The 25,404-nt window shown below is 40.6% G+C and overlaps 1 non-coding gene across 1 annotated transcript; it reads left to right on the forward strand.

Moving 5' to 3' along the window:
* Positions 1-6,929: 6,929 nt before the first annotated feature.
* Positions 6,930-7,001, forward strand: trnae-cuc (transfer RNA glutamic acid (anticodon CUC)). Its single transcript has one exon. It is a non-coding gene; the product is annotated as a tRNA-Glu (tRNA).
* Positions 7,002-25,404: the final 18,403 nt, after the last annotated feature.

A 25,404-nucleotide genomic window follows, 5' to 3' on the forward strand; every position in this document is an offset into this window, starting at 1 on the left:
TATAATTTATTCTACCTGTATGAAGTATTAGACTAGTGAGAAATTTGTATTGGCATTTACTCCCCTCAGCCTCTTGGTGTGTCAACTGTAACACTGGCGTAACTGTCTGTTCATTAAAGCTCTACAACTGGACCAAGACCACAAGGTTGTGCTGGTTTCCTGCTCTTCATTAACACACACTGAAGTTGTTGTTGTTGTTGTTTGTGGGCAGTAAAATGAAAAATGATTCAGTTCAGCATGTTTGATTGATGATTTTATAATCAAATTATACAGCACCATTTATTCAGGTTTTTCCTTGCATGTGTTTATTCAGGACCAGAGTTTTTCATCAGGCTCTGCCACTAACAGGCAGAAGTTACCAATAACAGAAAAAATAGTATTCAGTAATTCTATTGTTGTGTTCGTTGTTCAAGTCCATGGTAATGTTAAATGGTTTGTGATTATTTATGTAAACTTAAATATTAAAATGCAGAGTGTTAAATAAGCCCAGGTCATGTAAACAGTAGTGGCTATGAAAAAACTCATTCACTCTGACTCATTCTCTAAAAATGTAAAAACAACTGACTTCATGGCTGTTTTCTATCCATACCCTTGTTCCTCATAAAGACCACAACATAACTGGAACACAGAAGGGGCATACAGGTGTTTTTGTATTATTTTGTATCATTTACTACAAATCATGTATACATTACTTTACTGCCAAACATTTTCCACAACATACCGTGGTGTTTTATATTTTTCCAGTATGGAAATCAACTTGCGGACGGTTGAGTTGCTTGAAACAGGTAATCTGTATTGTGGCCCCCTGTTTTGTGCAATGCCAGCAAAAGGGCAAATGCAATCTCAAGGCCATTTTTTGTGGACAGCAGGAGCCGGGGATCGAACCTCAAACCCTGTGATTGGTGGATGACCCTCTTGAGTCACAGCTGCCTCATGTACACTATATTTATGTGCATATCTATTTTCTTGTTTTTTCCTGCTTGCTATCATGCTAGCATCAAGGTGGGTGGAGCCTCAGCTATTATTACAGAGAGTCCTCAGCTGTGCTTCTACAACTGCTTTTTTTTTATTGTAATAGTGACAACATTGTGTGCATGTAAATGTACCCAAATATAACTAACTAAACAGTAATAATGGAAACTCATTTGACTGTACTCACAGGCATTGTCTTCAAAACAATGCAGGCTGTTACTTGCACTGCACATGCACCCATCACAAGACATTTTATTTCTGTAAAACTTCAGCTATCATTGCATGGTAATGCAGTTGTACAAGAAGGCTAAATTGATTGCTATGCACAATGCAAAATCCCAACAGTTCAACTAGAAAAGCCACTTGAGTCTAGAGGTGGCCACAGTCATGATGCGTGGACTGCTTTTAACAAGCAGAGGAGGCAGCCTGTGCAGGTTTGAGGTGGTCCCACCAGCTGGATGCTCGCACAGGTCCAGTGAGAAGGGCTGTGGATGAGAACATTACACTGCTAGTGTTGGTGTGGTGGAGGCCTGAGCTGCAGCAAACTGCAAAGACAAATCTGGTGAAGTGTTCAATATGTGCTGTTTATTCTTTACTTTTGTGAGCATATACAATTCTCATACACCAAATCATGACAGAAGTTATCTCAGGGTACTTTTCACATAGAGCAGGTCTACACCATACTCTTTATAATATTATTCCCAGAGACCCAACAGTTCCCACCATGAGCAAGCACTTGGCGACAGTGACAAGGAAAAACTCCCTTTTAACAGCAGAACCGGGCTTTGGGCGGGCGGTCATCTGCCTAACCCTAACCCAATGTTATGACGATAATCCACTGACAAAGTTATTTTCCTATTGCATTGATGACATAAACCCTAATCATGATCTAACCCCCACCCCCCCACCCCGTTTGATAATCTATGACTCTCCAGGCTTTGAAAGCTTTGGTGACAGCTCCAGTGATTGAAGATAGTAGCAATCCTTTGTAAAAGCTAAGCAGAATGAATGGAGTCCTGTTAATGAAGAAGGCTGTAAAAGCCCACAGTGGAGCAGTGTTGGCTGCTGCCTGAGGGCCTGTGACCCAGACCTGACCACAACAGGCTATTTTTAGGAGGGTGCAATATGCCACTCAGGGTCTCTAACAGGAGCAGAGGGTAAAGCTTTAAAAGACAGCTGAAATAAAAACAGATTTCATTGATGATGGTTGCCCAGAATCTTGGTTGGTGAATGCAGATTTTATTTTGAAAATCTAGTCGGATTACTGTGAAACTTCAGGTCAAAACCAGTGATGAATACTGCTGTCATGCACCTTCACTGCCTTGTTGGTTCAGCATACTAGCCTTCAAAGACATCATTATGAACCCACAGAGAACTATCAACCGACTCTGCAGGAAGGTGAAGAGCCTCCCTGATTTTTCTCCATGAACTCTGTGTCTTTTGTGTGTCTTTGTTGTGTCATGTGAAGTGGGACAACAGAGCACACAGACCGGCTCTTCTGAGTCACTCATGGTGTTGCACTTGGCTGTCCACATGAGAAGTGATGGAAGTGATGACACCTGGCCAATCACTGTAGATATGTTGGATAGTGTCGAAAAGTATCTCATTTGAAGCAAACTGAGGCCCACCTTCATATGATTCCTTAGAAGGACACTGTGTCCATTAAAGAGGATGTAGACAGACTTTTTCTTTTGTTCTCCTTATGTTAGTATTGGTTAAATGTGTCTTTACAGCCCCAAGCTATTATTTGCAGGGCACAGTATTATGGGTAGCCCTCAAATCGAGAAGGGTCCAACTGAAGACCTCTCCTGTGGGCATCCCGGGTCTGCAGGCAGGAATGAGGTGTCTCACCTCCTTTGATGCTCAGCTAAATAAGCGAAACACATGATTGATGTTAGGCAAAGGGCCGCTGAAGTAAGCCATTAATGTTAGTCCACTATGTGTCATGGATTATATCACATTAAATTATAGTTTTTATAGAGTTCTCCAACGTGTAAAATGTTTGTGGCATTAGTTAAGAACATGATATGTATGCCATGTAATGATATGATATATTATGTTTGTCCAGTGGTATTTGAACATTACTCTTACACAGATTTCATTTTTTCACAACAAATTTATGGTGGAGTTAAAGCACAGTGGAGGTAAACCTATCCAGCGGCAAGATGGTCAAATCGGGCTGGCCATCACAGTCAGAACATAATGTCAGTGGCGATAAAGTGAAAGCACACAGCTTTAAAACGACCAGCTAAGTGAAATTATTACTAGGAAAACAGATAATAACTGGTGAGAGTGCACCTTGACCAATATAAAAGCAAACACCACTTTTACGACCACAAAGCGTTTGCTGGTGTAGTAGGCAGGCTCGTCTTTCTTTTTAAAGATACTGCCTATTTTTGGAAGCTTTGCCTTCTCGGCTGCTTCTTTCAATTTTCGCTTCTGAAACCTGCTTTTGTGTTTGTACTCCACTGCTTGTCTCTCACTTACCTTATTTAAACTTAATTTAGAATAGAGGTATGAGTCAATAAACTATTTGCTTGTATAAGTGTATACTGCACAAGATGTTTTGATGTAATAGTGCCGAGACGAAAGGGCGGCCATGTGTGCAGGCCCCAACGCAGCTGCATTACCTGCATCCTCTTTTATACTTTTGTGGAGAGAGAGGAGAAGGTCTAAAAAGTCACTTCTTCATGGAGCAATTTGAATTGGAAGCAGCCCAGAAAACCATGTGATGTGCTATGAACAGAATTAGAGAATATTATATTTTTTTTAATGAAATAGAATCAGCTTTAAAGACATTTAACCAAAAAAAAAATATTGAGCCTGTTCAGGTAAAATAGAAGAGATTCAAATAGTGTTAAATATTTGGAAATAATTACATTTAATAAGCAATTAACCTCAACGGCAAGATCACAGGAGCAGCAAGACTTTCACAGTAATGGTTGTTTGCGGTCAACATGAACGTTATCACTCCGACTGAGAGCAGAAAGGAATGCAGTGATTAAAGGACATATCTGTAGAAGTTCACCCCCCCACCGCAGCAGGCCCAGGGGTATTGTGCACTGGGAGTACCGCTGTGTCAAACACTCAACACTTTCACAATGAAAGCACTTACAAAGCCTAACATCTCCCTAAATCCCATAATTATTCCAGGATACATTATGTACCTGGGCCCCAGCTGTCTGATCACCACAGTGAGGGGATTGCACCTTCTACAATCAGCTTACAGGAGACAGATTGTTATGATTGGCTAATAATATCAGCTTGTAAGTAGTGTGCTTAAGCAGTGTGAAACAGACAGAAGAATAAATGGGAAATAAATTGTTAGATCCCTCCCTCCCTCCTCCTCAACTGTTACTGTTGGCCGCCGCTGTTCCCACTGTTCCATCTTTTATTTACCTTGCAGATTTCATTTTCCCCGACAACAAAAGAGAGTGAGACTTAGTCTCTTTCTGCCAACCCCCCCACCGACTGCTGCTTCTGCTGCTATCACCTTCCTCGTCTTTCATTTAGTGTCAGGGTTTTCCTTAAGTCTGGTGTCTTTTATGTCTTATCGCAGCAGTCCCCTGAATGTACGATTACTGAGCTCTGTAGCAACCTCTGTTGTTCGGCGCCCCGCTCCCACACCCTGCCCCCTCACTCCCAGCACCCCACTCGTTCTAATCTCCTCACTCCAGTAGCACTTTGAAATTAAGCTGGGAGGAAGCCGGGTGTCTTACTAACCTCTCTGCTCCGACATTAGGCCCTCAATCAGCCTCATTGTGGAAAAAGCCTTCAGTTTGTCTGAGTCAACATGTCTGAGCTGACAGCCGCTCTGAAAACCTGGGCTTTAAATGGCAACATGACTCGCTGATGCCCAACAGGCTCCACAAAGCAAAAAAAAACATGCAGATAAATCGCTTATAAACATTTCTTATTGACTGTTGTAATTGCTATAAATATTGCTACCATTTCAGAGCAGTAAATGGCCATTATGTGGTGATGGCACACTATTAACCATTTAATATATTAAACACTGTAACTGCAACCTTTTAAGAGATCTCCTAACAGGCATGAAGTACTGGCATACAGAAATGCTCAGAGAGCATTTTATCAGAGATAATATCACATCGTATCATATTATATTTCTATTCAAACAACAGCATTCTTACATTGCCTTAATACAGCACATAAGCCGTGAAACTATATATAATGATCATTAAATACATATTTGAAATATCTCGTTGTGTTGTCGAAAGCTTGAATTCACCTTCTGGGGACGGGATGTGAAAAGCAAAGAAAGAAAAAGTGAGCGATAAACTGTCTTTAACAGACAAGGGGGAGAAAGAAAGGGAGAAAAAAACAAACAAAGCCTGGCAGCTCCCGCTGTTATCTCTGCAAACCACAAAAATTACAGCACTTTATCTCAGGAATGATCATCTGAGTGTCACCGTTTCCATGATTCTCTTCTAACAGTAGGGAGTTTCTTTTCATACATAATTATGAATCTGTAGGAGAAGAAAAGATGTTAAAAGCAGTCACATGATTAAAAAAAAAAAAAAGGACAGGAAACCGATGTGATGGCAGTGAGCAGAATGACTGGGAGGAGTTGGACCAGTGGTGATGGGACAGATGTTACTACTATGTGATCTCAGCTGCGAGTGAATCACTAATCTCAACGATTCAGTGAATCAAAATTTGGCTGTTATAAATACTGGTCTGACCGGGTCCTAACGCTCACTTGTAGTGACTTCATAGCCTACGAATATCTCAAATATTTCAGCTCCTCTGCTGTGATTATGAGCCCTCATCTTTTAATCTGAAACCAAAGAACCAAATTAAATTGAATTTAAAAAATGGAATGTATTCAATTTAACAGAAAGTTATAGACTGCAAATAAGACCTCTGAGCCAATATCAAGGGAAAGCCATTTGTCTCCCATGGTGTACTGTTGACAGCAACGGAGGCCATTGGCTCTAATGGCCTCCGTCCTGTCTTCAAAGCTCTCCGTGTTTCATATTTGGTGGTGGATTAAATCTGTAAGAAGAAAGGAGAAAGCCATAGGTGATGATGATGGTGATTATGATGAAAATGGTGAACAAGACCATGACCCTTCTGATCTATGTTGAGCTGTGGAAGGAGCTGGAGTTGTCTCCATCAACAAGAGTTTTACAACCTGAAAGGCAGCAGCCTGAAAGTGTCTGCTGAGACGAGCTTCACTCAGGCCCGGGTCAGCAGCTGGGCACTGACGGCAGGGCGGGCTGCGAGGGAGGAGCAGAGCAGAAGGTGGTGCCTATGCTGGAACCTGTAGCAACTTCAGCTCTGGGGAACTGTTGGATCCTGTAATGGCCAAGCTTGTGTGTTTCTTTCCCCCATCTAGATCTAGTAGTGAGCTGTGGTTGAGACAAGGTCACTAAAAGACTCTTTAACAGTAGTAGTTCAGAAGGTTGTGAGAAAAGGCAATATTCTCAACTCTAGCACCATAAAGGCTGCTTCTCAGTCCCTTCCTGCAGCCACACTCTCTCTATCGGTCCCTGTCTTCAGCCCCTGCTAACTTCTCCCCAGATCATGTACTTTCCTCCATCTCTCCATACCTGCCATCCTCAAGCAGGCCACCAGATGCCCTCAGACTTTTCCATTCTACGTCCTCAATCATCCACACAGCTGTTCTCACTTCCCTCATCAGCCCTGCAGTCACCTGCTCACATATACCAGTTCTTTTGTTCCTGGTCAGATCGTATGTGTCATGCCTTTACCTGGTTGTTTATTGGACTTTTGATTCTTGCCTGCTCCTATATATATATATATATATTTAGTTAGGGATATATATATATATATATATATATATATATACATCCATACCCTCACTGGGTCCGTCCAGTATCACAACCACAAATACTCCCACTTCACGAGGTGGAACAATAAGGGCTCTATGCCCAGCCACTGCACCGCGCGTAATCGCTGTAAGTTCCCCATATTCCCTGGTGGTCTAGTGGTTAGGATTCGGCGCTCTCACCGCCGCGGCCCGGGTTCGATTCCCGGTCAGGGAACGTGTTTTGCAAATTTCCCCGCTGAGGCATTGATAAAGGATGATCCTATTTTGTCTGTATTTGCCCCAGTGATACCGCACAGTAGGGAATGAAGGCTGGGACCAAAATAAAGTGTGCTGACGTGAGAAAGAGGAGACATGCGCAATTCATGACAATTCATGACAATTCATATTACGCCCAAAACACTCCTATAAATAATTAAGACTAAATACAACCCCTTTGCGCCCAGATTACGCGCCGTTTAACTAGCAAAGGGGGAGTAGGACGCGCCCTAAATGCACCTTCGCCATGCGCTTTAGATAGTTGAAATAGGGCTGTTTATGCTAATAAACTGAACCGCATCAGCTCAGACTCGTCTGCATTTGGGTCCTATCCCTTGTGTTCCTGTTACCCTGCTAGCACCAGCCGTGACAATGCCCAAGCTCCCACCCATCCTATCAATAAAACGCATAATTTCCCTCAATTTCAACCATAGCAGTTTGCTCCTCATTAAGCCAAGTCTCACAAACTGCTATTGCACTAGTTCTTACACAGTAGTCTCAAACAATGCTGGATCTTTGAGTATCAATAATGTCTTATTGATATTACATCATCCATATTCACATTACTATTGAACAGTATAATATTCACAAGGAACAACATCTTTCTCCATATCATGTAAGTAAGTGTTGTCAAAAGTTTTAATTGCCTGTTAGTTTCCCATCATTGATGTCTCCGGATGGAGATAAATGCAACCTGTCCTCAGTGGAAATTGATACCAATCCTGCGCCATTTCAATGTCAATCACTTACAGAAAAAATAAGTATATTATTGTCATTGTGGTCATGCTAGGTTGGTATCGTTCACAGGATGACTTTAGTTTTGATTGATTTATATTTATCCAAATCAGTAATCATTTATCTTACTATTATTACTTTTGTTTCCTCATGTGATCCCTTCAGCTGGATATATCAGCGTTCTTTGTAGTTGGATGTCCATTCGGGTACACGGCAGCCCCCCGCAGCTTTCTGGCTCGCCACAGTGTCTCTGGTTTGAATTCTCTGTCTACAAAGCTAATTATAATTGCCAGCTTTGTCCGTCAGAGGAAGTGTATGGCAAGCCGAAATCGCATTGGTTTGTATATTCACCTGAAGTACCTGCTCCTCCAAAGAGAGTAATTCTGGCGTAGGTTCAATGTCTGGTCTCAAGTCTGCTTAGAATCAAATCATCCATCATCATGCAAAAAATCATGCAATTATTTTGTCCTTTTCTTTGATGAGTACTTAGCCCCTCCGGCAAGAAGTTAAGAGACTTTCTGATCTCCTGCATCTCGTACTCCTACAGATCAGTTTTCAGTTCCAACTTTAAATAATGTTGCAGCTAACTTTTGAGGAATTCAGGCTTTCGAGGAAGAGGGTTTAGGATGAGTAAATAACTCAAACTGCAGGCTGATGATGTCAGCATCCCCCTGATAAACTCAAGCTCACTACCACAATCCTCGCACTGCACTGGTTCCTTTGACCTTTTATACTACTTTTACTTAATGTTATCTGTTTTTATATATATATACAAATGCATTATTTATTAATTTTATCACTACTGTACACCAGTCTACCGCAGTGTTATATTTTATATTTCATATTATATATTATGTTTTATTCTATTTTATTCTATTTTATTCAATATATATGTGTATATATTATTCCCTGAGAAATGAAGAACTAACATGTTAAATAGGGACTGGTTTTATTGGACCTCTTGCTGGGTGTTTTCCTCCACAATAAATAAATAAATAAATACTGAAAAAGACTCTTGGATAACTTTCCATTTCAGGACAAAGCTAGTGTGTTTAGCTATGATATGCCTCACCTAGCTACCGGGCAAACCTCTTCACTGCAAAAGGAAACAAATCTGTGTTGTGCCATCCTGTGTCCAGCGTGGTGGCTCTAGCTGTTCTGCACGTTGTCTCACCGCTTAAATTTGTAGTCCTTAAGATTTCAGTCCTAAAATTTCAAGGCTTGTACTTCAAAGCATCATGGTTTAGAAGGCTCAGCTGGAGACTGCCTCTTTATGCATTCATGAGCCATGTGCTACGGTGGCTAAATAAAATAGCATCATTATATCGCTAAAGCGTTACTAATGATATGTACCTGTCATCCAGGCCCCTTCAGAAGTGGAATGTGACACAGACAAATGAAAAATCTGACCCCTTCCAGTTTTTACTATTCTGTCACCATAATGGCATATCAAGCTCTTTACATTGTCTGCCGTGACCCTGATGTTCACCATAAATCAAACTTCTCCAGTTCAGTCAAGGGCAGAAAATGGGGGAGGGGTGTCCAGGCTAGCTTCTCCCAAGAGAAAAAATATTCTTGTCCAGGATGAGCACTGTCCCATAGCACAATGATATACAACCCTAAATAAAAACGTACCACACCACAAACAAGGTGACCAGTAGTAATGTTTATTTAAAATCTGAATTTCAGGTTATAAGAGACTAAGCTCCCAGTAACCTAGATGCTAGAAGCACTGTAACAGTCTTGTGTTCCTGTTGCCATAAATTACAGAAAACGAAAAGTAACATGTAAAGAAAACGTGTTCGGCCTCTCTATACTTACAACAAGGGGACCTTCAGTAAAATGAAGCTAAAAAAAACGACTTTCGCTCTATCATGTCCCAGGAGAGGTTCAACAGTTTGGCAATGCTCTCCATAGTCAAGTTGCCCAGGAACTGGACTTTAAAGACATCATGACTTTGCTGTAAGGAAAGTTCGGGGCTTTACATTTGGAGTTCACCTGTGCGCATTCAGAACTGGGGGGCGGGTTGAGATCATCTTTTCCAGCCTTGGAGCATGTGGCTCCAACTTGGCACACCAACAACTCACCAGGAGGTCCCAGAGAGGATCTGCACATTGATCAAAGATGGCAAACTTCTTTTTGTGAAATGGATGGATATGAGGTAAGCTTCTGTCTCTCATTCTCTGGGGAAATGTTTGTGAGAGGAAGGAAGACGAAGTGATGGCGGATAACAGGTTCTCACGGTTCACCCTCAGTTCACCCGACACACAGCTGTCGCCTTCTCACCACCTGGCCTGCACACTGGAATCCATGTTCCTGCTGGCTTTCTTTGGTTCAATCTTATCCATCAATCAATATACTCACGTTCATAATCAATAAACAATTGTTCCCATCTCATTGATTATGTGGTCCTTGCTCTAGGACTATTGGCTGTATAGTGTAGATACAGGCACAGATATATGGTGAGGCTGTCAACTCTGTCTTCATACAGCTGGTGTACCTGAGTCTGTTCAGGCAGTTTTGTACAGATGGTATTAAAATTGTGATTGGTCTATTTTTTTTTTAATTAATTGGTTTAGTGTATTTCAAAATCATTATACAATATACTTAAAATATGGATTATATATGCAATGTTATACATCTTTGTCCTTACTGTAGATTTTCCAAAACCCTCTCAGGAGTGGATTTGCTGAAACTGCTCGTGCTGTTGTTGAAAAAAGTTATTCAGTAGACATCTTTCTGTTGCCTCCAACGCTCATAAACGATTTAACATGTCTTATAGATTTCATTTTTATTTATCCAGCCTAGAAACAAAACAGGCCACTACAGAAAACTCTCCTGAGTGGAACATGTGGTGGAGATGTCTTTTGTCGAGGGTTTAGAAACACATCTCCCAACGATCTCCCCTGTGTCTTGTAAGCTGTGCGAAGAAAAAGAGAGCTACATCCCCCTATCTCTTCTAATTCAATTTCATGTCTGTGTTTCTTTACTATTCATCATCTCTCTCGACTATGGATCAGTCGGGAGATCAGTGATTGTTTTGTTCTACGGCAAGAAGTAATTTAGCACCAGGGTAGATTTCATTATCAAGGGGATAAACTAACTTAACCCTAACCCACCCTGGTAAAGAAAGCTCAAGCACGGCTGTACTTCTTAATGAAACTTAAGTTCTCCTCATCTTTTACAGAGGAGCAATAGAAAGCATACTGACTGGAAACATTACAAACTGAGGGCTCTGCCGGGGGGGGATTAAAACCGCCCAGAAAATCATTGGTATGTATCTACCAAGCATCAGTGATATCGGTGAGGTGTGTGTAGAGGCCGATACTAAGAGACAACACCCACCCCAGCTGCTGTCTGACAAGCAATACAAAAGCATCCGCTGCCGTACCACCAGACTACAGGGCAGCTTCTTTCCTCAGACTGTGAGACTTTTAAATTCATCCCCCTCACTTCATCAAAATGAATAGTTTTTTGTGTGTGTAGCATAGAGTGACAACATACATTTTGTCGTACAACCTTGTGTTGTAAAATGACAATTAAATGAACCCTTGAACCCTTGAACTAAGATCGTTCTCTAAAGTCAGACTCACTTACTTTCTCTCAACCAAGATGTTTCATTTTCTTGCGTTGAGTATTTATTTATTTTTTCCCCTTTAGTGTACTGCGAAATGGAGGGAGTTAAGACACACACACACACACACACACACACACAGGAGTTTTTTTTTAAATCATGTCCCTCTGCTCTTTGTGCTCCCTGCCTGTGTCCTTAAGTCCCCTTTGCATTCTGACAGTAAAGCTGTGGGACTTGAGACCCTGCCTGCTTTCTTGGCAAGATCAGCGGAGGCCCGGCTGCCTGACGTACACGTGTAAGCAGACACAGTGAATGTGTACTTCAGCCATCAGGGACGGGATTGTGGATGCTCCCGATTTAACCACGACAATAGGGGGGCAATAAGAACAGGATCGTTGGTTTGCAACTCTGCAACATGCATCCAACACATGGAGGACGTTTAAAGCCACAGCAGCTTCTGCCAGGTTTATTAGGGAGGAGGCATCTCTCTCTCTCTCTCTCTCTCTCTCCCTCTCTCTCTCTCTCTCTCTCATGCCATCTATCACATAACTGTGGCAGATTAACATTTCCCCTTGTGTTTATTAAGTTGCAGCCCCTTTGCCAACAATATGCAGACACAAACACGAGTCAACAGTCCAGCATGAAGCATGGAGCAAAAAAGGTGGTTGCCCTCTGAACCAGCAGCTTCACGGCACATGGCTTACACCTGAGGTAGCACGACTACTATACAGTCCTGTATCCAATGTGAAATCTATTTCTAAAAATATGTGTAAGGAGCATTTGTGATAATGATGATCAACTAACCCTAACCCTTTTGAAATAAAGAAATACAGGATGTGATGTACAATACGTGGTTAAAGAATTGTATGTTGTTGTCCAGTGTATACACAAGTAAGCTTCTGAAAATAAGTCATTATTTTGCCTAAAAGGTCATCATAATTGGACCTGCATTCAACAGCAAATTCCTACATTTAGGAACATAAATCCACAATTCACAAGAAGGCCATGAGATCTGACTGTCCAACATCCAGCTCAGATATCACATTCAAAAAAGATGATCTGAGGAAACAGCCCTCTGTTATCTTTGGGGGATTTCTTCATTGAGTTGACTTTCTATTGTTGCTGTGATGGTTCCAACATGAGTGCAGTCTAGCTCCATACTCTTCATTCATAACTTCATTACACTGCCTTACATAATTACCAAAGATGAGTAATTATATTATTAATGTATTATTCCTCATACTTGTCTCAGCAACTTTCCCATAATAATAAGATCAAAAACAAACATAAGATATTAATAATAGTGTAATTATGAGAAACAAAAAAAACGTAGATGGTGGATTTTTGTGGACTTCCATAAATGACAAAAAGTGATTATTTCTCATGCTTTATTAATTATTTATGTCCAAATCACATGTTCATTTGTTCATGACCTTGTTTTGTGTGTGAAATGAAGACAGTACTGAAATACGTACTGCACTGTTGTCTTTGTAACAACAGCGAAGCACAACTGAAAATATCGATAATATCAGACTCTTCACTTCCAGCTTGTTTGTCCTCTAAAGCTTTGCAGCTCATATTTGATTTCCGAGCTAAACTTTTCTGTCTGACGCAGCTGAGCTCAGTGTGTTTTGTGAGAACACAGAGACTTTCTGAAGCACCTGCATTAAAAATATGCAGCACGTGTGAGGATCTGCATAGGAACTAAATCCCCTCCATTGTCCTTGTGAGCTGTCTTGAGAATGGTGAATATCTTAGCTCTAACCGACCTGCCTTTGGGAAGGAAGGCAATTACAGTGGGATTTCATGTACACCACAGCTCAGGATTACAAAAGCCTTGTATCAGGATGGTGCGACCCCACCCTCCATTGTGGCTCCTTAGGAGGTATCCACTGTCTCCAGCTGGGATGAGAAAACTCCAGACCTGGGAGGTAAATTTAATTTTTGAAGATCACAGGCCTTTATGATAATCACTCCCATTCCAGCAGTGGACTGTGAGAGATTTCAAGAGACAGGATTACCAGGGTTTGGTGACTCAATTTCAAAAAAAGGAAAAGATTAATTTAGGGGTTATAGTACATGAGAAGACAGCGGAGAAAACAACGGCTATGCTAATTTTTCTCACCCCTATCTGTAGCGATGACCCTGTCCACACACTGCACTCTGTGTTTCTAAAATGTACCACGCAAAATTATATCGTTCTGCAGACAATAAATTTCAACTAAAGCTTGTCTTCACTGCTGAGACTTGACAGTCAAATCCTTGAATACTGAGCGAACAGACTGATATGGAGCCTCTGCAATATCACATCAACAAGCACAGGCACCAGTGACAGTGTATGTTAATGCTGCTACATGTAGGTCCACTGAAACAGGTGGAGGTTAGAGAATTGCCTTTGTGAGCTGCATTATAATGGCCACATTAAGCAAAGAAAAATAAAACATAAGCATAACAAACATAAGTAAAACATACTGTTTCACCAAAGGGGAAAGTATATAATAATAATAATAATAATAATAATACAAAACCAGGGACAGTAAAACAATGGAGGATAATGCTCACATAGATTAAGAGTCAACAAAATATGCTAAATTACAAATATTTATAAATGGACAATAAAAAAGTATGACAATAAAAGCTGAAAACTGAAAATGGTAATTATTTATAAGAAGCATTTGAGGCAAAAGTCAGGCACAAGCCTTTTGGACTAGAAAATAACTCACCTGCCAGAGTTAATAGAGTTTGATTATGTATTTTGTCAGTCTATGAAAATTCTCAGCCTCTGAAAAGGTGCCGTTAATTTGTAGTGGCCTATAAAAAGTGTGTTTTTGTGGGGGTGACTTAACTAAACAATGGCAGCAGCATTTACAGTGTGACACTGACCCAGATTACATTATTTTAACAGCCTGAACAACACATCTCTAAAAGATTCAGGCTGACCCGTCACACGACAACTACACTCCGGGATGAAGTGAAGGACCTCCCATTCCTTCCTGGCAGTAGTCAAGCTTTAACATTACACCACCTGGCCAGTGGATCATTTCAATGTACGACTTTAATTGCAGCTAGCATATCTCACTCTATACGTAGTCGTGTGCTTCCGGCGGTACTGGAGCCATAGACTGCACGCACATACCACCCTGCCCTAAACAAGCACGTTTATTTTCTTATTTTTATTACATTTTAGATTTCATTTATTTTATAATATTTATTTGTATCATATTGCTTTGATTAGCAGACAATACACAACTGTCAAAAATCAAATTAATATAAAGGGGCAGATTCTTTGTAAGATAAATTCTTTGCTGTTGAGCACCATGATTTCCATTTTTTTAATATAATCACAAAAAGTTATTTATTACTCTTGTGCAGTAAAAAGGACGTCTGACAGATAATAATGATAATTAATAATCTAATACAAATAAATATGTGCGCAGTGTGCTTCTCCATCTGCCTAATGGGAAGGTTCTACCATAGTTTCTCAGTTCTTACTCAATCAGCTGACTGAGGGCGTTCACGCTCACAGTTGAACCAATCAGATTTTGCCACAACCTCTGTGAGTCAATCATCTTGCTGCTGTTACACTTTAAATCTGTTCCTTCCTCTGCTGCTGTCAGCTGTCATTTCAGTGTCAGATCGACGCAACCCTCCTCCACCCCATTCACCTCCAGTTTTCATCCCATTCAGCACCCAGGGGTTTCAGTTTTCATATGTGCACTATATCAAATAAATTCATCTAATTACTTTTGAAGTCTCTTTTTCAATGAAGTCTCTCCTGATTGAACTGAGTGAATCCTGCAAAATACACAATCAACCTCTGTAAACACGTCTCCACCTGTTATTTGCACGATCCTCCCATAAATGTAATGAGGAAAGAGGTGCACACGGCAAACACTCACACAAGTGACATGTAAACTGTGGCCCTGCTCACACCTGGCATTAACATGCGTCTTAGGTGATCACAAGTGGACAGCTCGAAGGTACTTCAGTTCACACCCAGCATTAGAATGCGTCTCCACATGCGTCTCAAGCAACCACTTGTGATCTCACTTGCCTCCGTTATATGAAAACAAACGTACATAATTTCCGTTTGCAAAGAACAAATGTGTTGTTGTTTTTAACCGGCGTGAGGCGGCAATGCACTTCCTGTGGCTAGTCTGCTGGAAATTAAAGAAGAAGTTTGAAAAGACCTTGGCTTCTTGGCATGTTCAAGACATACCAAATCGCTCAAGATGTTTGAGGCACTCATAATATATCTCTATTTCTGGTTGTTTCGCACTTTCATATGGCGTCGTTGGTGCGTGAATGAGTACTTTCACTTACACAAAGGACATCAGTTGAGTAGGTGGTCCTTCAATGTGGCCCAGGACACATTTGCGCACACACTGCTAAAACAATGTGGCCATATGTGGCCCTGACCACCTCCAAATGTGATCTGAGTGATCGGCTCTCAATGCGTCCTCAATGCGTCTTGGCTGCATTCACACCTGGTATTAGAGCTGTCCACTTGTGATTGGATCACCCATGACGCATGTTAATGCCAATACCAAGAGATGTGAGGGTCAGTCTGACGCTCACACCCTCTCTATGCAGTGATTGGTCAGGAGTGTGGAGGTGAGAAAGTAGGCAGGGCTTGAACTTTTCTCTCAGGGTCTTTACTAGCACATCATGGCTGAGGTGGAGGCCACAGAAAAGTGAACTTCATCCAAGAAGACACATAGAAGCTTGTTGATGGATTAACATAATCAGCAGGTAAGAATCTATGTGATCACGTGTACAGTGCAATAAATAATAATTATAAAAATAATAATAATAATTTAGTGCGTAGTTCCTCTTTAAGAAATTGCTTTCTTGACAGTTCCCATGATCAGCACATGGATTGGGTAACTTTAAGAGTAGTTCAGCTCTTGAATTCAAGCTACAATCACACTCTCATAACTTCCCATGAATGACTGGCAAATAAAAGCTCTCATGTTTGGATCCAAATGGTTGTTTAAGCCCTCTGGTGCTGCTCTGCTGTCCCTGCACACAGTCATCACCCAAAAATGATCAGAATCAGGGCTTCAGGTTTCATGCAGACATGAGTCAGGGCTGAAGGGAAACAGTGAGCAGGCTGGACTGGGGGGGGGTCAAGGCTGCCATGAGGAGGGACACGCCACTTTCCCAGGCTTTTGACAAGCCCAACAGCTGAGATATGCCCACCCCCAACACCCACCCACTGCTCCCACACACAGATGGATGCATGTATGTACTGTGCGTGTGTGTGTGTGTGTGTGTGTGTGTGTGTGTGTGTGTGTGTGTGTGCGTATGTGTGTACGTGTGTTGATGCTTGTGATGTTGTGCCAATGAGGGAGAGTTGTGTAATGAGAAAGAGAGAAAGAGGACTGAGAGATGATGATGTTTTTCTTCCCATCAGCAGCAGGATGATGAGAGTGGAACAGCAGCTGTGCTCTCTGTCTGTCTGTCTGTCTGTCTGTCTGTCTGTCTGTCTCTCTGTCTGTCTGTCTGAGTTTAGACAGTTATCCTGTGATGCACTATGAATAGTTTAAGAGGAGACAATAACGCTCTTGTTCCCCTAATTGACTGTCTGATTCATGCTGACGTCGCACAGCGGCATCTAGTGGTTGTCAAAGCAGCTCCATTAGTAATTTAATACCTGTAAAATAATTACTGCATGACTTGGTGAGAGAGTACAGTGGGGGATCACATACAGATCCACACTAGAAGGGATTATGTAAATTACACAAGCAGTTGTCTGTATGTGGATTATTTAGGGAAGGAAGTCTTCCAGGAATAAGCAAAAAAGTAAATACAAAACTAAATGTCAGTACTTTACAAACACACATCACACACACATAGACAACATACAAGTAACAGCCCATAGTCACTTCAAAATTTCATAAAAAGAAATTACCCTTGTTTTTTGTTTGTGTTTTCTTATTTGATTATTATTAAGTTATTTTCCTTTTTTGATGCCCACAAATGAATTACAAGTTGGCTTTCAACTCAATCATCTTAAGATGTGAGTAGAAAGTTCTTTCAACTGCATTTATACAACCTTTTGACTCAAACGTAGGTTAAGTGTGATATGCTACCTCAGTACACTTTAAGAACAAATATTACTGGGACCACTAGAGAAAATCACACATTTAATATCCAGGAATTCGCATTAAAGACACTTCCACTAACTATCTGTGTAACAATTTGGCCATATTGACCATACACGGTCCAGCCGTTTATTAAGCCATTTATTAAGTCTCGGTAATTTATCTGGGACTATTTTGGGAACTTGGGGACAATGAAGCCAGCTTAACCACATGCATGACTGCACTTCAAATGTCTTTTTGATTTCACATCAAGTTCAAGTTGAAAGGTTTATAAAGAGTTTAGTGGAGAGCTCGCACCTCTTCTTCGTGATGTTATTAAAAGCTGCACTACCTCTAACTCAGGATAGATATCAGTGTAGCAATGATCAAATTAAGGTCATTCCTGGTTTCATTTCACCATCTTTTTTCAAGTGCAGATGCGACACATTCTGCCTCAAACACATGTGGTGTATTTATCAAACAGACGCAGCAGACTGATGCCACAGTTTGTGTGTCATTTGTGTGAGTGATTGCAGTGTGCGTCTCTCTCCTCATTACATTTAAAGGAGACTCAAATAACGGGTGGAGACGTGTTAACAGAGGTTGATTAGGGTGCTATATGTTCTGCTGAAGTTTGCGATTCTTAGACAAAACACAATATTTGATGTGATACTGTAACAACAAACAAACATGAGGAGTTGTGCATTGTGTTCATTAAACTTGAATTTGAACTTGACCCTCAATGAACTGTGAAATCACATCAGACTGCAACTATATTCTTTTTTTCTTATGGTAAGATATTTACAGGGCTGGCTGCATTTACCTCAGTATCAACATCCATATCAACACCATCTCCACCTCCACCTGCTCCGTCTGAGCTGCTGGATGTGATCCTCTCTCTCTCTCTGGCTTGTGTGGTATCACTTCACTAACACTGGAGGGCAGCCGAGAGTGGGCACAGGATAATGTGACGATGGGGACGTTGGTGCAGCTGGAGAATGGATGTTTGGGCTAATTACTACAGGCACATGGTCACATGGGCCCGGCAAAGCCCTTTGGCTTTCCCTGACAGTTTTTCTTTTATATGAGATATAGATTCTGGTCTGAGGGAATGACTTATCTGTGTCTGCATCTTGAGCCGTATGTCAAAACCATCTCATTGTACTTTTGTATACCAATATCGTCCTACAACAGAGACTGATTGAACCATTAAAGCCTTGTACTTGTTGTACTTACAAGTTATGAAAGTAAGCCTGCTCACCGCTTTGAATTATGTTTTTATATTTATTTTCTATTTGCTCCCAAGAGTTACAACTGACAGAATAAGGTTAAAATTGTGATACATGCCATAATAATACATCTAAGCAACACATTCATTTATTGGAATACACAAATGTAATTATGGTCAGATCTACTCATGCCGTAATATTATATTATATTGTTAATTAACTTTCAGCAAATTATAACAAAGCCTAATAAAAAGAGATTTTTGAGAACTCGAGTCCGCCCTTCTTCCATTCCCCTGTCGGCTTTTTCCACTTCCTGTGGGTCATCTTTCCCAGGCTTTCACCAGATGAGCTCGGTAATATAAGAAACAAAGGTGTTACTTGCAAATTAAAGAACAATGTGAATGCAATGTGAAAGTTAACTAAGTGGTGTGCACCCAAAAAAAAACTAAAAACTGTCATACATTGAATAAAGTGTGAACATAAAAGACTATGTGTAGTGTCATTTCTATTTTGGGGAACAATATCTGGTTTAAAATGTGACCAAATGTAAAGAAATACGAACACACATTACACACATAACACTACACATTAATACACACTTTAATCTAAAACAAATAATATCTTACCAAATAAAACCAGCTCAACTTTAATGTGCTTTACAAGTTAGTTAACATTATTTTGCCCTCAGCCACTCACAGACACATTACAACACTGACAAGTCCTACCTTTAAGGATTACCCATAATCCCTTGGTATTACTACTCAATGCAGGTGCAATGTTATGATAGCAGATGGCATTTAGCATTTATCTGTTACACACGCACCAATCAGTCAGATACAGTAACACACACACAATCACAGCAACAGGCAAAGGTTTTAGTTGTGTCTTGGTGATTGAGTCCATTTTCTTTTAAACTCTGATTGTTGAGTCTTTCCACGTCATATATCTCTTCAGTGTCCAGCCAGTGTCTCAGAATCAGGGGGTCCTCTTTTAACCATTTCTGAACTGTAATGATATATCTGTGCTCATGTTGTACATTTACATTTTCCTGTCAGGTTACCTAAATAAAGCACAATCTTTATCTAATTAGTAAAAACGTTTATTTTCAGCCTGTCAGTTATAATGCTTCTTGCTAATGCCCCATGTGCCCATTGTTTAAAACCGTGATCAAGGATCCCCTGTTTGAATTTGGAATCATTCGCCGTCCAACTGAGAACGTTTACCACCACCACACCATCTCTTTCTTTGAGCATTATTCCATCTTGTGTTACTTTATATTACTACGGCTTGAACATGAGTTCCATCCACTAGGTGAGTGTGTGTGTGTGTGTGTGTGTGTGTGTGTGTGTGTGTGTGTGTTTCTCTTTTTCAACATATGGTGTCTGTGTTGAGTGAATCATATTAATTAATGGTTTCACCCACATATTGTAAACCACATTGCTTACACGTTATTAGGTAGAAACAATTTGTAGAGCCAGGGCTCCCATGAAACAGAAAACATTGTTATGTTGATTGGCGTTGAAAAAAATCCCCATGACATTTAGGTTTTAGGTTTAATAGTGGTGAGACCTTAGCTTTAACCAGTTACTTTACTTTTTCTGAAAGCTGCAATGATTCAGTCCTCCTTGTCCCAAAGGTCTGGTTTGCTGAAATGTTTTAAGGGATTTTCTACTGAAAGACCTAGAGTTCCCTCTAGTGGTCAAAGCCAAAAATAACACTTTGGTGGCCTGCATAAAATCCTCATGTTGAGTAAACATTTTGTGGAATCTTAAATTAACTGATTGAACCAGCCCAGCATAGGTTTGCTGCGGGTGGCAACTTGCAGCTTTGTGGAGTACGAGTGTCTATCCCCTTGAGAAATACTTCATTATGCAATCAGTGAGTTTCTTGGAATTTGGCCCCTTTAAATGTTTTAGTGTCCAAAAAATCCACAGAAGTCAAGCTGGTGGTAGATTTGAGTTTGATGGATGCATTATGGTTGTTCAGAGTGGTCAAAAATCTAAATCCTACTTTGAGTGTGCCCACAGACCCCAGATATCATCCAAAACCTATAATAATGTACAGGCCTTTTTATGCATTTTATGAGGTCTCCCATTCAGCCATGAAAATCTTAACATGTGCAGGGGGGAAATTTCTTGCTCATAGCTGTGCCTTTAATTTGTCTCCCTTAAATTTATGATCATTCCTGGTCAAATAGCTACAATAATTCGTTGTCTGGTCTTTTCTTGTCTGGGTGTTTATGGAATATGTTGCAATGGCTTGTATGCCTTCAACAATATCAATATTAGTATATAAACTATCAATATCAAAATTGAATCCTCAAGAATGTGGAGTTTTTTAACGTCATCTATTGTCACAGCTAAGGCCGTGCCCCCAGCTATTCCTTGTGTTTCTAGTGTTTTTTCACTTCCCATTGTGTCTCTCTGTGGTGTGTGTGTGTGTGTGTGTGTGTGTGTGTGTGTGTGTGTGTGTGTGTGCGTGTGTGTGTCTGTGTTGTGAGTGTGGCACTCCTCTCACTCTCCTGGCTTCCTGATTGCTGTCCAGCCTACTCACCTGCTATCCATCAGTATAACAACCCTGGCTCTTCATCCACTCATCGCCAGATCGTTGTTAGCATCGCCGGCTCACTTGAATTGTGTATAAGGGATAATAACCACCATGAGACGAGATATTTTTTTAACAACTTTTTTTGTGAGTAGTTAGGTTAGGGGACTGCAAATGTCGAAGGCTCAGATTATCTTCTTCTTATCAGTGTGCTACCATATGAAGTAGATTCAGGGAGAAGTGTATGACTGAAAAGACCAAAATCAAATGAAGAAAAGGACCTAACTAAATTAACCTAAACCATAAAAATATAATATAATATAATATAATTATATATATAATATAATAAAACCATTAAAAAAAAACCTATGTTGAAAAAAGTTAGGGAATTTCACCAATTGGAAAGTCAGCCATAATGAGGTTGAAAAGCAATTTGGCTCCATCTAGTGAGTATTTTCTGCATCACACACGGCTTGTTATCCCACTTCGAGGAACAAAGAGCCGGAAAGTAACATCTTAAGTTCGACATATGTTGTATGTAAGTATGTGGAGGAAGTTAAGTGATAATAAAACTTGTTTTTTTCCACCCAGGTAAGTACATTTAGAATAAAATATTAAAACATAACATATAGGTGTGTGTTTTAAGTTCTGTTTATGATTTTACAATTTGACTGTAGTTGTCTTTTTTTTTTCTTCAAATCTTCCAGGTCAAGAGGTCACTGCAGAGGGGAGTTCAGGAGGCAACGGCCGTCCAGATTCCAAACCGAGACACAGGCGGGCTCATAAAGGAGGTAAGCGGGATATTCCTTATAATCCAGGCAGGCAGAAGGAACCAATGGGACAAGAAAGTGATATAAGTAAACTGTTTGTGGGGTCATGCAAACCAGTCAACGCTTGCCTACGATTCATAGCCTAGCAACAGCCTTGACAACACTTTGATTGACACATATGTATGTATATATGAGTGCTGTACAACAACAATAAATAGATACAAACTAGGAAGCTCCCTAATCAAATTCCATTTTGCATGCAAAGTAAGATTAACTAAAAAAAAATAATATATACAGTGGGGTCCAGAAGTCTGAGACCACTAGTCAAGATACTTCTATTTTGCATTTGTTTCAAATGTAATACCATTTTTCATTATAAATGATAATATCAGCTTAACAATTTGAGTGAAAAGTTAAATGTTTGAAAAATTTCAGAAAATTGTTTGGTATGTTCCCCTGTTGCTTTAAGGACCACATGCACTCGAGCCGGCATGGACTCCACAAAAACCTGATGACCCATGTTGTGATGTCACAGAGTGTTTGGTTATCTGGGTCTTTAAGTGCTCCCCCCCCAACAGTTCAATGGGTTTGAGGTCAGGTGACTGTGGAGGAAAGTCCATGAGAGTCAGGGCTCCTTGGTCTTCAAGTAGTTCTTGCAAAGCTTTGAGGTGTGTTTGGGGTCATTATCCTGCTGTAGTATGAATCCCTCTCCACAAAGATGCAAACCAGAGGGTATAGCATGTCTCTGAAGAATGGTGTGGTACTTCTCCTTGGTCAGGGTGTAGTCGATTCGGTGCAGGTGTCCAACTCCAGAGTAGGCAAAAAAAACCCACACTTGAATATTCCCACCACCATGATTCCCTGTTGGTTTGAAACACTGCAGTATCATTCTCTCTCCTGTTCATCTCCTTACATACACCCTTCTGTTACTGACATACATCTCAAACTTGGACTCATCAGTAAATAGGACTTTTCCTCATCCACAGTAAATGCTGGTATTTCTTAGCCCACCCCAAGCGTTTGGCCTCGTTTCCCCTTCTGAGAAGTGGTTTAGAAACTGCTACTCTTCCTCTGAGACCACTACAAGACAGCCTGCATTTGACAGCACTTTTGCCAATTGGAGTCTTGCGTTCTTTATTTAGCAAATTCAGTATCTGTGATGAAGTTGCTTTTCTATCTCTCAGGGCACTAAGCTTGATGTATTGATCTTCTGATGGTGTGGTCACTTTTAGTCTGCCTTCTGATGCCATGTTTCCCACTATCACAATGCTACTTTGTAAGCAATGATCTGCTGGAAACTTGAGGCACAGGCATATTTATGAACAGGTGAACACTGGCTGCAAGTGGAGTTTTTTGAACAAGCCTCCCATGAGTAGATCAAATCCACCTGAGCGTCATCTGAACGCATGCTTCCATGGAAGGGATACAACTCAAGGAAATCTGACTTTTTGTACATAAGGTTAAGGTTAAGTTGGTCAATGCCACAAATGTGCTTAAATTTGATTGCTGACCTAAAAATGATGCAGAATCCTAAATATTTCTTCATTTTACACCAACACAAAATAGACTTCTTCAACAAAAACAAAAGGAACCCTTTCAATAATGATTTGAAAAACAAATTTGAAAAAAAACAAGACAAGCACCAATTGGCTTTACGTGTTCTTAATAAAAAGGTGCAACATCCACACTATACAACTCATGCAGAGGTTCAAGGGTCATTCTTGACCTGGGAAACAGCAGTGGGGAAAACAATCTCAGCACAAGGTCCATTTAGTCGGTGTTCTTTCACGTGTCACGTGATCTTTATCAGCAGGTGGACTGATTTTTTTTTTTAAGCCAACATGAACGAAAGGTCTCTACAATTTCATGTAGTCACCACAGAACAACTACTAAACTACTATTGTTTACTCAACTTCATAATTCTACGATAAATCATTAACCTTGTAGAATTTGTTATCTTGGGTTGAAGGACATCAATGGTGAATGTGACCCAGAGCTCCTGTGTGTCCTGTCACTGCTCTAAAACGACTTTGGTTTTGTTAATACAACAAAAACAGGTCATGTCATGTCAGGGCTTCGATTAAGCCGGTTAAACAACTTAACATAAAACTTAAATCTGATCCCCTGGTCACTGCCTGTTTAAAGGAAGTTCGTCCTTGCAATTGTCACCCAGTGCTTGCTCATGGTGGGAACTGTTGGGTCTCTGTGAATAGTATTATAAAAAGTACGGTCTAGACCTGCTCTATATGAAAAGTGCCCTGAGATAACCTCTGTTATGATTTGGCGCTGTCCAAATAAAATGGAATTGAAGGATGACTTTTGAACAGAGAGCTGGAGACAGAAGCTCAAATACTGCCTTACTTTCATACCTCCACACATGTAGCCAATGGCTGGATGTTTCATTGTGCCTGCTGGCAGCATGCGTTTCATTGTTTAAAAAAGCAATGGCATATGTGATGTGTTAATCAATAGCGGAAGGTCGCTTGCTTGTTCCAGGGGATGGATCTACTTGCCACAGACACTTTGTTACCACACTGATCCACATCTTTACATTTAAGATTGAAGTTTCCACAGAGGCAGTGCTCATCTCTCTGCAGTCAGTGTTTATGTTGTAATATTATATTGTTTTACCCAGCCCTACGTTGTTATAGATACAATATATAGATATATAGACATACAACAAGGAAGCTAACCAGCTACATTATTAGACTGGTTCTTTCACAGCAACGCATCAATCTAATAACACTCTGAAAGGGGACATCGTGCATATTGATATACTTTCATACATTTATTTTTACCTGGGTAAATAAAGTACAGGACTTTTACTTTGAATAGATTGTTTTTGCAATGTAGTTTTGTTACTATAACTCAAGTAAAGGATCTGGATTTGTCTTCCAGCCCTCGGCAAAGCAGATCGACAAAAATACAAAACACTGGCTCTGTCACGAGCCCAAATGCAGACTTCAGACAAGCAGGTAAGGTGGGTGTTACAGAAGTGTCAATGTGGGTGTTACAATAAAGGAGTTTTATTAGGCCTACAACAATTTCTTGTATGCATACGGGGCTCATGCCTTCATAAAAGACAGAAGACCACAGAATTACACTCCAGTTTTATGGACAGATCAATGACAGAAAATAGTGGAAGCTGCCTCGACATCCTTTGTCTGCAAACAATATGAGTGCACCTGGCTGCCTTATCCTTCCTCCTGTGACAGAGTTTTCTAATCATCTCTGTGAGAGAGTATGTACAATTTCCCCCCCGGGGATCAATAAAGTAAATCTGATTCTGATTCTAATTCTGAAGGCGGGCGGGCGGGCGGGCAGGTAATCCTGGAGACAGGAAGAACAGCGTTTAGATAACATTCTGGCAGATAAACTAACTAGCTGACGTGGCAGGAATGAAGGTGTTTCTTGGCTGAAGCGT

This window comes from Enoplosus armatus, chromosome 8 (genome assembly GCF_043641665.1).
Source record: "Enoplosus armatus isolate fEnoArm2 chromosome 8, fEnoArm2.hap1, whole genome shotgun sequence".
Taxonomy (NCBI): Eukaryota; Metazoa; Chordata; class Actinopteri; order Centrarchiformes; family Enoplosidae; genus Enoplosus; species Enoplosus armatus.